The sequence below is a fragment of the Schistocerca piceifrons genome, unplaced genomic scaffold (assembly GCF_021461385.2).
Source record: "Schistocerca piceifrons isolate TAMUIC-IGC-003096 unplaced genomic scaffold, iqSchPice1.1 HiC_scaffold_1235, whole genome shotgun sequence".
NCBI classification, from domain to species: Eukaryota; Metazoa; Arthropoda; class Insecta; order Orthoptera; family Acrididae; genus Schistocerca; species Schistocerca piceifrons.
The window spans coordinates 1-11,211 of record NW_025727054.1 but is presented as its reverse complement, the minus strand read 5'-3'; the positions used below and the strand labels follow the sequence as shown (position 1 = coordinate 11,211).

The 11,211-nt window shown below is 51.1% G+C and overlaps 7 non-coding genes across 7 annotated transcripts; all 7 read right to left on the bottom strand.

Annotated features, from left to right (window-relative positions):
• Positions 1-807: 807 nt before the first annotated feature.
• Trnal-uaa lies at positions 808-891 on the bottom strand. Its single transcript has one exon. It is a non-coding gene; the product is annotated as a tRNA-Leu (tRNA).
• Positions 892-2,463: 1,572 nt separating this feature from the next.
• Positions 2,464-2,547, bottom strand: Trnal-uaa. The gene has a single exon. It is a non-coding gene; the product is annotated as a tRNA-Leu (tRNA).
• A 1,572-nt stretch (positions 2,548-4,119) lies between these two features.
• Trnal-uaa lies at positions 4,120-4,203 on the bottom strand. Its single transcript has one exon. It is a non-coding gene; the product is annotated as a tRNA-Leu (tRNA).
• Positions 4,204-5,775: 1,572 nt separating this feature from the next.
• Positions 5,776-5,859, bottom strand: Trnal-uaa. The gene has a single exon. It is a non-coding gene; the product is annotated as a tRNA-Leu (tRNA).
• Positions 5,860-7,431: 1,572 nt separating this feature from the next.
• On the bottom strand, positions 7,432-7,515 carry Trnal-uaa. Its single transcript has one exon. It is a non-coding gene; the product is annotated as a tRNA-Leu (tRNA).
• Positions 7,516-9,087: 1,572 nt separating this feature from the next.
• On the bottom strand, positions 9,088-9,171 carry Trnal-uaa. Its single transcript has one exon. It is a non-coding gene; the product is annotated as a tRNA-Leu (tRNA).
• A 1,572-nt stretch (positions 9,172-10,743) lies between these two features.
• Positions 10,744-10,827, bottom strand: Trnal-uaa. The gene has a single exon. It is a non-coding gene; the product is annotated as a tRNA-Leu (tRNA).
• Positions 10,828-11,211: the final 384 nt, after the last annotated feature.

Below are 11,211 nucleotides of genomic sequence, written 5' to 3'. Positions count from 1 at the left end.
AGTTGTCTCCTTTACGCAGGAGAGTGTTTTCAACGGTACAAATGGTTTCCCTTCTCCCTTCGTAGGCTAGTGCGGATTACGATTCACAGCATCGTGTGTCTCCATGTGTCGACTTGTCTCGACTTTGCTCGGCTGACGCGAAAGCTGACGCTTGCAAATGGGCGTATATGTAGAGGACAGGCGCTAGAAACGACTGGGAGAGTCCACATCGACAAACACACAACGGACCCTTTCATTTGACTGTGGCCGCACGTTCGCGCCTTTGCGTACCGAGAGCAAGAGGGGGGTCAGCGAGCTGGACCGTACCATTACCGCACAGCAGCACCAAAAACTAAGGAAAAAGGCAAAACTGAAGAAACCAACACACGCGGACTTCCTAGTTCGTCACCCAGCCGAGCACTAACCATGGCCAACGCTGCCTAATTTCGGTAATCGGACATGAACCCGTGTCGTTGGCACGGCATACAAGTTGGCGAGAATGTTGGCAGACGTGCGGACGTCTTAGTCCGTGTACAGATCACTTGGGATTTGCCTGACAGTCTCTCGCGTTGCCTTTTAGGGAAGGAAAATGGAATAGCCCTGAGCCACAACACAACGACCACGGAAACGTCCGTGAGAAGAGCTAAAACCCGGCACGAGGAAACTATGTTCCGCTATTTGTTTTCGGCCGCTCGGGCTATCGGACGTGCGACGCCCGCACTGCTGTCACTGTCGTCTCTAGTAAAATCTCCACGGCGTGTTTCTGCGTAATTTACTTGTTCTATAAGATCAAGGGAGTACGTTAGTTTCAGAATGTTTAAAAAGCATTGTCAGATGTGGGGTTCGAACCCACGCTCCCTTACGGGAAGCAGAGCTTAAATCTGGCGACTTAGACCGCTCGGCCAATCTGACGCGCAAGACAAGCGCTCCAGTGACTTCCATCTCTAGCAAGACCTCAGGAACCTCACTCCGAAATCTGTTTCTTTTTTCGGTAGGATGGAATTATGTCAGTTTCAGAATATGTGAGACGCAATGTCAGATGTGGCGTACTAAACGCACCCTCGCTTTCGGGAAACAATGTGGCGCGTTGGACCGCTTTCTTCCGTCGCTTCCAGTTTGAACTGTGACTAGCAAAACTGTATTTAGTAATAGGAACATTTTCACATTGATGCAAAGAAAACTAGATATTAACGAACGGCGAATGAGACCGTTTCCTAGCAACAGCCACGCTGTGCATTACGCACTCGTGGGAAGCCAATGAAATATTTCATGTGAGGCTCTAACTGTCGGCCTTCACTTTCCAATACTTAGGCACTGCCCCGGTGGTACCGACGCATACATACTGAAACGTCTTTGGATCGTCAGTGAGTACTTCATATTAGAAATTTCGTGTTCGCCCTGATGTGCATTAAAGGGCCAATTTATCAGAGAAAGTCAGTTCTGCGCCTAGTTACAGTATGTCACCCTAGCAGCGCCAGGAAATCGGGTTCAGTGGTGCTCGCGTTGCACTCGGCGTTGAGCGCCTGCAGCGCTATCGCCTTCGGCCTCTGGCGCCAGGAGGGAAGGCGACACATGATGGCGCAAGCAGCGCGTAGCAGAAGGCGGTGGTGGTGTGTCGGTCAGCATGGTTGCTTCCCAAGTAGCTGCTCCGGGTTCGAAGGCCGGACATCGCACGGAAGTTGTCTCCTTTACGCAGGAGAGTGTTTTCAACGGTACAAATGGTTTCCCTTCTCCCTTCGTAGGCTAGTGCGGATTACGATTCACAGCATCGTGTGTCTCCATGTGTCGACTTGTCTCGACTTTGCTCGGCTGACGCGAAAGCTGACGCTTGCAAATGGGCGTATATGTAGAGGACAGGCGCTAGAAACGACTGGGAGAGTCCACATCGACAAACACACAACGGACCCTTTCATTTGACTGTGGCCGCACGTTCGCGCCTTTGCGTACCGAGAGCAAGAGGGGGGTCAGCGAGCTGGACCGTACCATTACCGCACAGCAGCACCAAAAACTAAGGAAAAAGGCAAAACTGAAGAAACCAACACACGCGGACTTCCTAGTTCGTCACCCAGCCGAGCACTAACCATGGCCAACGCTGCCTAATTTCGGTAATCGGACATGAACCCGTGTCGTTGGCACGGCATACAAGTTGGCGAGAATGTTGGCAGACGTGCGGACGTCTTAGTCCGTGTACAGATCACTTGGGATTTGCCTGACAGTCTCTCGCGTTGCCTTTTAGGGAAGGAAAATGGAATAGCCCTGAGCCACAACACAACGACCACGGAAACGTCCGTGAGAAGAGCTAAAACCCGGCACGAGGAAACTATGTTCCGCTATTTGTTTTCGGCCGCTCGGGCTATCGGACGTGCGACGCCCGCACTGCTGTCACTGTCGTCTCTAGTAAAATCTCCACGGCGTGTTTCTGCGTAATTTACTTGTTCTATAAGATCAAGGGAGTACGTTAGTTTCAGAATGTTTAAAAAGCATTGTCAGATGTGGGGTTCGAACCCACGCTCCCTTACGGGAAGCAGAGCTTAAATCTGGCGACTTAGACCGCTCGGCCAATCTGACGCGCAAGACAAGCGCTCCAGTGACTTCCATCTCTAGCAAGACCTCAGGAACCTCACTCCGAAATCTGTTTCTTTTTTCGGTAGGATGGAATTATGTCAGTTTCAGAATATGTGAGACGCAATGTCAGATGTGGCGTACTAAACGCACCCTCGCTTTCGGGAAACAATGTGGCGCGTTGGACCGCTTTCTTCCGTCGCTTCCAGTTTGAACTGTGACTAGCAAAACTGTATTTAGTAATAGGAACATTTTCACATTGATGCAAAGAAAACTAGATATTAACGAACGGCGAATGAGACCGTTTCCTAGCAACAGCCACGCTGTGCATTACGCACTCGTGGGAAGCCAATGAAATATTTCATGTGAGGCTCTAACTGTCGGCCTTCACTTTCCAATACTTAGGCACTGCCCCGGTGGTACCGACGCATACATACTGAAACGTCTTTGGATCGTCAGTGAGTACTTCATATTAGAAATTTCGTGTTCGCCCTGATGTGCATTAAAGGGCCAATTTATCAGAGAAAGTCAGTTCTGCGCCTAGTTACAGTATGTCACCCTAGCAGCGCCAGGAAATCGGGTTCAGTGGTGCTCGCGTTGCACTCGGCGTTGAGCGCCTGCAGCGCTATCGCCTTCGGCCTCTGGCGCCAGGAGGGAAGGCGACACATGATGGCGCAAGCAGCGCGTAGCAGAAGGCGGTGGTGGTGTGTCGGTCAGCATGGTTGCTTCCCAAGTAGCTGCTCCGGGTTCGAAGGCCGGACATCGCACGGAAGTTGTCTCCTTTACGCAGGAGAGTGTTTTCAACGGTACAAATGGTTTCCCTTCTCCCTTCGTAGGCTAGTGCGGATTACGATTCACAGCATCGTGTGTCTCCATGTGTCGACTTGTCTCGACTTTGCTCGGCTGACGCGAAAGCTGACGCTTGCAAATGGGCGTATATGTAGAGGACAGGCGCTAGAAACGACTGGGAGAGTCCACATCGACAAACACACAACGGACCCTTTCATTTGACTGTGGCCGCACGTTCGCGCCTTTGCGTACCGAGAGCAAGAGGGGGGTCAGCGAGCTGGACCGTACCATTACCGCACAGCAGCACCAAAAACTAAGGAAAAAGGCAAAACTGAAGAAACCAACACACGCGGACTTCCTAGTTCGTCACCCAGCCGAGCACTAACCATGGCCAACGCTGCCTAATTTCGGTAATCGGACATGAACCCGTGTCGTTGGCACGGCATACAAGTTGGCGAGAATGTTGGCAGACGTGCGGACGTCTTAGTCCGTGTACAGATCACTTGGGATTTGCCTGACAGTCTCTCGCGTTGCCTTTTAGGGAAGGAAAATGGAATAGCCCTGAGCCACAACACAACGACCACGGAAACGTCCGTGAGAAGAGCTAAAACCCGGCACGAGGAAACTATGTTCCGCTATTTGTTTTCGGCCGCTCGGGCTATCGGACGTGCGACGCCCGCACTGCTGTCACTGTCGTCTCTAGTAAAATCTCCACGGCGTGTTTCTGCGTAATTTACTTGTTCTATAAGATCAAGGGAGTACGTTAGTTTCAGAATGTTTAAAAAGCATTGTCAGATGTGGGGTTCGAACCCACGCTCCCTTACGGGAAGCAGAGCTTAAATCTGGCGACTTAGACCGCTCGGCCAATCTGACGCGCAAGACAAGCGCTCCAGTGACTTCCATCTCTAGCAAGACCTCAGGAACCTCACTCCGAAATCTGTTTCTTTTTTCGGTAGGATGGAATTATGTCAGTTTCAGAATATGTGAGACGCAATGTCAGATGTGGCGTACTAAACGCACCCTCGCTTTCGGGAAACAATGTGGCGCGTTGGACCGCTTTCTTCCGTCGCTTCCAGTTTGAACTGTGACTAGCAAAACTGTATTTAGTAATAGGAACATTTTCACATTGATGCAAAGAAAACTAGATATTAACGAACGGCGAATGAGACCGTTTCCTAGCAACAGCCACGCTGTGCATTACGCACTCGTGGGAAGCCAATGAAATATTTCATGTGAGGCTCTAACTGTCGGCCTTCACTTTCCAATACTTAGGCACTGCCCCGGTGGTACCGACGCATACATACTGAAACGTCTTTGGATCGTCAGTGAGTACTTCATATTAGAAATTTCGTGTTCGCCCTGATGTGCATTAAAGGGCCAATTTATCAGAGAAAGTCAGTTCTGCGCCTAGTTACAGTATGTCACCCTAGCAGCGCCAGGAAATCGGGTTCAGTGGTGCTCGCGTTGCACTCGGCGTTGAGCGCCTGCAGCGCTATCGCCTTCGGCCTCTGGCGCCAGGAGGGAAGGCGACACATGATGGCGCAAGCAGCGCGTAGCAGAAGGCGGTGGTGGTGTGTCGGTCAGCATGGTTGCTTCCCAAGTAGCTGCTCCGGGTTCGAAGGCCGGACATCGCACGGAAGTTGTCTCCTTTACGCAGGAGAGTGTTTTCAACGGTACAAATGGTTTCCCTTCTCCCTTCGTAGGCTAGTGCGGATTACGATTCACAGCATCGTGTGTCTCCATGTGTCGACTTGTCTCGACTTTGCTCGGCTGACGCGAAAGCTGACGCTTGCAAATGGGCGTATATGTAGAGGACAGGCGCTAGAAACGACTGGGAGAGTCCACATCGACAAACACACAACGGACCCTTTCATTTGACTGTGGCCGCACGTTCGCGCCTTTGCGTACCGAGAGCAAGAGGGGGGTCAGCGAGCTGGACCGTACCATTACCGCACAGCAGCACCAAAAACTAAGGAAAAAGGCAAAACTGAAGAAACCAACACACGCGGACTTCCTAGTTCGTCACCCAGCCGAGCACTAACCATGGCCAACGCTGCCTAATTTCGGTAATCGGACATGAACCCGTGTCGTTGGCACGGCATACAAGTTGGCGAGAATGTTGGCAGACGTGCGGACGTCTTAGTCCGTGTACAGATCACTTGGGATTTGCCTGACAGTCTCTCGCGTTGCCTTTTAGGGAAGGAAAATGGAATAGCCCTGAGCCACAACACAACGACCACGGAAACGTCCGTGAGAAGAGCTAAAACCCGGCACGAGGAAACTATGTTCCGCTATTTGTTTTCGGCCGCTCGGGCTATCGGACGTGCGACGCCCGCACTGCTGTCACTGTCGTCTCTAGTAAAATCTCCACGGCGTGTTTCTGCGTAATTTACTTGTTCTATAAGATCAAGGGAGTACGTTAGTTTCAGAATGTTTAAAAAGCATTGTCAGATGTGGGGTTCGAACCCACGCTCCCTTACGGGAAGCAGAGCTTAAATCTGGCGCCTTAGACCGCTCGGCCAATCTGACGCGCAAGACAAGCGCTCCAGTGACTTCCATCTCTAGCAAGACCTCAGGAACCTCACTCCGAAATCTGTTTCTTTTTTCGGTAGGATGGAATTATGTCAGTTTCAGAATATGTGAGACGCAATGTCAGATGTGGCGTACTAAACGCACCCTCGCTTTCGGGAAACAATGTGGCGCGTTGGACCGCTTTCTTCCGTCGCTTCCAGTTTGAACTGTGACTAGCAAAACTGTATTTAGTAATAGGAACATTTTCACATTGATGCAAAGAAAACTAGATATTAACGAACGGCGAATGAGACCGTTTCCTAGCAACAGCCACGCTGTGCATTACGCACTCGTGGGAAGCCAATGAAATATTTCATGTGAGGCTCTAACTGTCGGCCTTCACTTTCCAATACTTAGGCACTGCCCCGGTGGTACCGACGCATACATACTGAAACGTCTTTGGATCGTCAGTGAGTACTTCATATTAGAAATTTCGTGTTCGCCCTGATGTGCATTAAAGGGCCAATTTATCAGAGAAAGTCAGTTCTGCGCCTAGTTACAGTATGTCACCCTAGCAGCGCCAGGAAATCGGGTTCAGTGGTGCTCGCGTTGCACTCGGCGTTGAGCGCCTGCAGCGCTATCGCCTTCGGCCTCTGGCGCCAGGAGGGAAGGCGACACATGATGGCGCAAGCAGCGCGTAGCAGAAGGCGGTGGTGGTGTGTCGGTCAGCATGGTTGCTTCCCAAGTAGCTGCTCCGGGTTCGAAGGCCGGACATCGCACGGAAGTTGTCTCCTTTACGCAGGAGAGTGTTTTCAACGGTACAAATGGTTTCCCTTCTCCCTTCGTAGGCTAGTGCGGATTACGATTCACAGCATCGTGTGTCTCCATGTGTCGACTTGTCTCGACTTTGCTCGGCTGACGCGAAAGCTGACGCTTGCAAATGGGCGTATATGTAGAGGACAGGCGCTAGAAACGACTGGGAGAGTCCACATCGACAAACACACAACGGACCCTTTCATTTGACTGTGGCCGCACGTTCGCGCCTTTGCGTACCGAGAGCAAGAGGGGGGTCAGCGAGCTGGACCGTACCATTACCGCACAGCAGCACCAAAAACTAAGGAAAAAGGCAAAACTGAAGAAACCAACACACGCGGACTTCCTAGTTCGTCACCCAGCCGAGCACTAACCATGGCCAACGCTGCCTAATTTCGGTAATCGGACATGAACCCGTGTCGTTGGCACGGCATACAAGTTGGCGAGAATGTTGGCAGACGTGCGGACGTCTTAGTCCGTGTACAGATCACTTGGGATTTGCCTGACAGTCTCTCGCGTTGCCTTTTAGGGAAGGAAAATGGAATAACCCTGAGCCACAACACAACGACCACGGAAACGTCCGTGAGAAGAGCTAAAACCCGGCACGAGGAAACTATGTTCCGCTATTTGTTTTCGGCCTCTCGGGCTATCGGACGTGCGACGCCCGCACTGCTGTCACTGTCGTCTCTAGTAAAATCTCCACGGCGTGTTTCTGCGTAATTTACTTGTTCTATAAGATCAAGGGAGTACGTTAGTTTCAGAATGTTTAAAAAGCATTGTCAGATGTGGGGTTCGAACCCACGCTCCCTTACGGGAAGCAGAGCTTAAATCTGGCGCCCTAGACCGCTCGGCCAATCTGACGCGCAAGACAAGCGCTCCAGTGACTTCCATCTCTAGCAAGACCTCAGGAACCTCACTCCGAAATCTGTTTCTTTTTTCGGTAGGATGGAATTATGTCAGTTTCAGAATATGTGAGACGCAATGTCAGATGTGGCGTACTAAACGCACCCTCGCTTTCGGGAAACAATGTGGCGCGTTGGACCGCTTTCTTCCGTCGCTTCCAGTTTGAACTGTGACTAGCAAAACTGTATTTAGTAATAGGAACATTTTCACATTGATGCAAAGAAAACTAGATATTAACGAACGGCGAATGAGACCGTTTCCTAGCAACAGCCACGCTGTGCATTACGCACTCGTGGGAAGCCAATGAAATATTTCATGTGAGGCTCTAACTGTCGGCCTTCACTTTCCAATACTTAGGCACTGCCCCGGTGGTACCGACGCATACATACTGAAACGTCTTTGGATCGTCAGTGAGTACTTCATATTAGAAATTTCGTGTTCGCCCTGATGTGCATTAAAGGGCCAATTTATCAGAGAAAGTCAGTTCTGCGCCTAGTTACAGTATGTCACCCTAGCAGCGCCAGGAAATCGGGTTCAGTGGTGCTCGCGTTGCACTCGGCGTTGAGCGCCTGCAGCGCTATCGCCTTCGGCCTCTGGCGCCAGGAGGGAAGGCGACACATGATGGCGCAAGCAGCGCGTAGCAGAAGGCGGTGGTGGTGTGTCGGTCAGCATGGTTGCTTCCCAAGTAGCTGCTCCGGGTTCGAAGGCCGGACATCGCACGGAAGTTGTCTCCTTTACGCAGGAGAGTGTTTTCAACGGTACAAATGGTTTCCCTTCTCCCTTCGTAGGCTAGTGCGGATTACGATTCACAGCATCGTGTGTCTCCATGTGTCGACTTGTCTCGACTTTGCTCGGCTGACGCGAAAGCTGACGCTTGCAAATGGGCGTATATGTAGAGGACAGGCGCTAGAAACGACTGGGAGAGTCCACATCGACAAACACACAACGGACCCTTTCATTTGACTGTGGCCGCACGTTCGCGCCTTTGCGTACCGAGAGCAAGAGGGGGGTCAGCGAGCTGGACCGTACCATTACCGCACAGCAGCACCAAAAACTAAGGAAAAAGGCAAAACTGAAGAAACCAACACACGCGGACTTCCTAGTTCGTCACCCAGCCGAGCACTAACCATGGCCAACGCTGCCTAATTTCGGTAATCGGACATGAACCCGTGTCGTTGGCACGGCATACAAGTTGGCGAGAATGTTGGCAGACGTGCGGACGTCTTAGTCCGTGTACAGATCACTTGGGATTTGCCTGACAGTCTCTCGCGTTGCCTTTTAGGGAAGGAAAATGGAATAACCCTGAGCCACAACACAACGACCACGGAAACGTCCGTGAGAAGAGCTAAAACCCGGCACGAGGAAACTATGTTCCGCTATTTGTTTTCGGCCTCTCGGGCTATCGGACGTGCGACGCCCGCACTGCTGTCACTGTCGTCTCTAGTAAAATCTCCACGGCGTGTTTCTGCGTAATTTACTTGTTCTATAAGATCAAGGGAGTACGTTAGTTTCAGAATGTTTAAAAAGCATTGTCAGATGTGGGGTTCGAACCCACGCTCCCTTACGGGAAGCAGAGCTTAAATCTGGCGCCCTAGACCGCTCGGCCAATCTGACGCGCAAGACAAGCGCTCCAGTGACTTCCATCTCTAGCAAGACCTCAGGAACCTCACTCCGAAATCTGTTTCTTTTTTCGGTAGGATGGAATTATGTCAGTTTCAGAATATGTGAGACGCAATGTCAGATGTGGCGTACTAAACGCACCCTCGCTTTCGGGAAACAATGTGGCGCGTTGGACCGCTTTCTTCCGTCGCTTCCAGTTTGAACTGTGACTAGCAAAACTGTATTTAGTAATAGGAACATTTTCACATTGATGCAAAGAAAACTAGATATTAACGAACGGCGAATGAGACCGTTTCCTAGCAACAGCCACGCTGTGCATTACGCACTCGTGGGAAGCCAATGAAATATTTCATGTGAGGCTCTAACTGTCGGCCTTCACTTTCCAATACTTAGGCACTGCCCCGGTGGTACCGACGCATACATACTGAAACGTCTTTGGATCGTCAGTGAGTACTTCATATTAGAAATTTCGTGTTCGCCCTGATGTGCATTAAAGGGCCAATTTATCAGAGAAAGTCAGTTCTGCGCCTAGTTACAGTATGTCACCCTAGCAGCGCCAGGAAATCGGGTTCAGTGGTGCTCGCGTTGCACTCGGCGTTGAGCGCCTGCAGCGCTATCGCCTTCGGCCTCTGGCGCCAGGAGGGAAGGCGACACATGATGGCGCAAGCAGCGCGTAGCAGAAGGCGGTGGTGGTGTGTCGGTCAGCATGGTTGCTTCCCAAGTAGCTGCTCCGGGTTCGAAGGCCGGACATCGCACGGAAGTTGTCTCCTTTACGCAGGAGAGTGTTTTCAACGGTACAAATGGTTTCCCTTCTCCCTTCGTAGGCTAGTGCGGATTACGATTCACAGCATCGTGTGTCTCCATGTGTCGACTTGTCTCGACTTTGCTCGGCTGACGCGAAAGCTGACGCTTGCAAATGGGCGTATATGTAGAGGACAGGCGCTAGAAACGACTGGGAGAGTCCACATCGACAAACACACAACGGACCCTTTCATTTGACTGTGGCCGCACGTTCGCGCCTTTGCGTACCGAGAGCAAGAGGGGGGTCAGCGAGCTGGACCGTACCATTACCGCACAGCAGCACCAAAAACTAAGGAAAAAGGCAAAACTGAAGAAACCAACACACGCGGACTTCCTAGTTCGTCACCCAGCCGAGCACTAACCATGGCCAACGCTGCCTAATTTCGGTAATCGGACATGAACCCGTGTCGTTGGCACGGCATACAAGTTGGCGAGAATGTTGGCAGACGTGCGGACGTCTTAGTCCGTGTACAGATCACTTGGGATTTGCCTGACAGTCTCTCGCGTTGCCTTTTAGGGAAGGAAAATGGAATAACCCTGAGCCACAACACAACGACCACGGAAACGTCCGTGAGAAGAGCTAAAACCCGGCACGAGGAAACTATGTTCCGCTATTTGTTTTCGGCCTCTCGGGCTATCGGACGTGCGACGCCCGCACTGCTGTCACTGTCGTCTCTAGTAAAATCTCCACGGCGTGTTTCTGCGTAATTTACTTGTTCTATAAGATCAAGGGAGTACGTTAGTTTCAGAATGTTTAAAAAGCATTGTCAGATGTGGGGTTCGAACCCACGCTCCCTTACGGGAAGCAGAGCTTAAATCTGGCGCCCTAGACCGCTCGGCCAATCTGACGCGCAAGACAAGCGCTCCAGTGACTTCCATCTCTAGCAAGACCTCAGGAACCTCACTCCGAAATCTGTTTCTTTTTTCGGTAGGATGGAATTATGTCAGTTTCAGAATATGTGAGACGCAATGTCAGATGTGGCGTACTAAACGCACCCTCGCTTTCGGGAAACAATGTGGCGCGTTGGACCGCTTTCTTCCGTCGCTTCCAGTTTGAACTGTGACTAGCAAAACTGTATTTAGTAATAGGAACATTTTCACATTGATGCAAAGAAAACTAGATATTAACGAACGGCGAATGAGACCGTTTCCTAGCAACAGCCACGCTGTGCATTACGCACTCGTGGGAAGCCAATGAAATATTTCATGTGAGGCTCTAACTGTCGGCCTTCA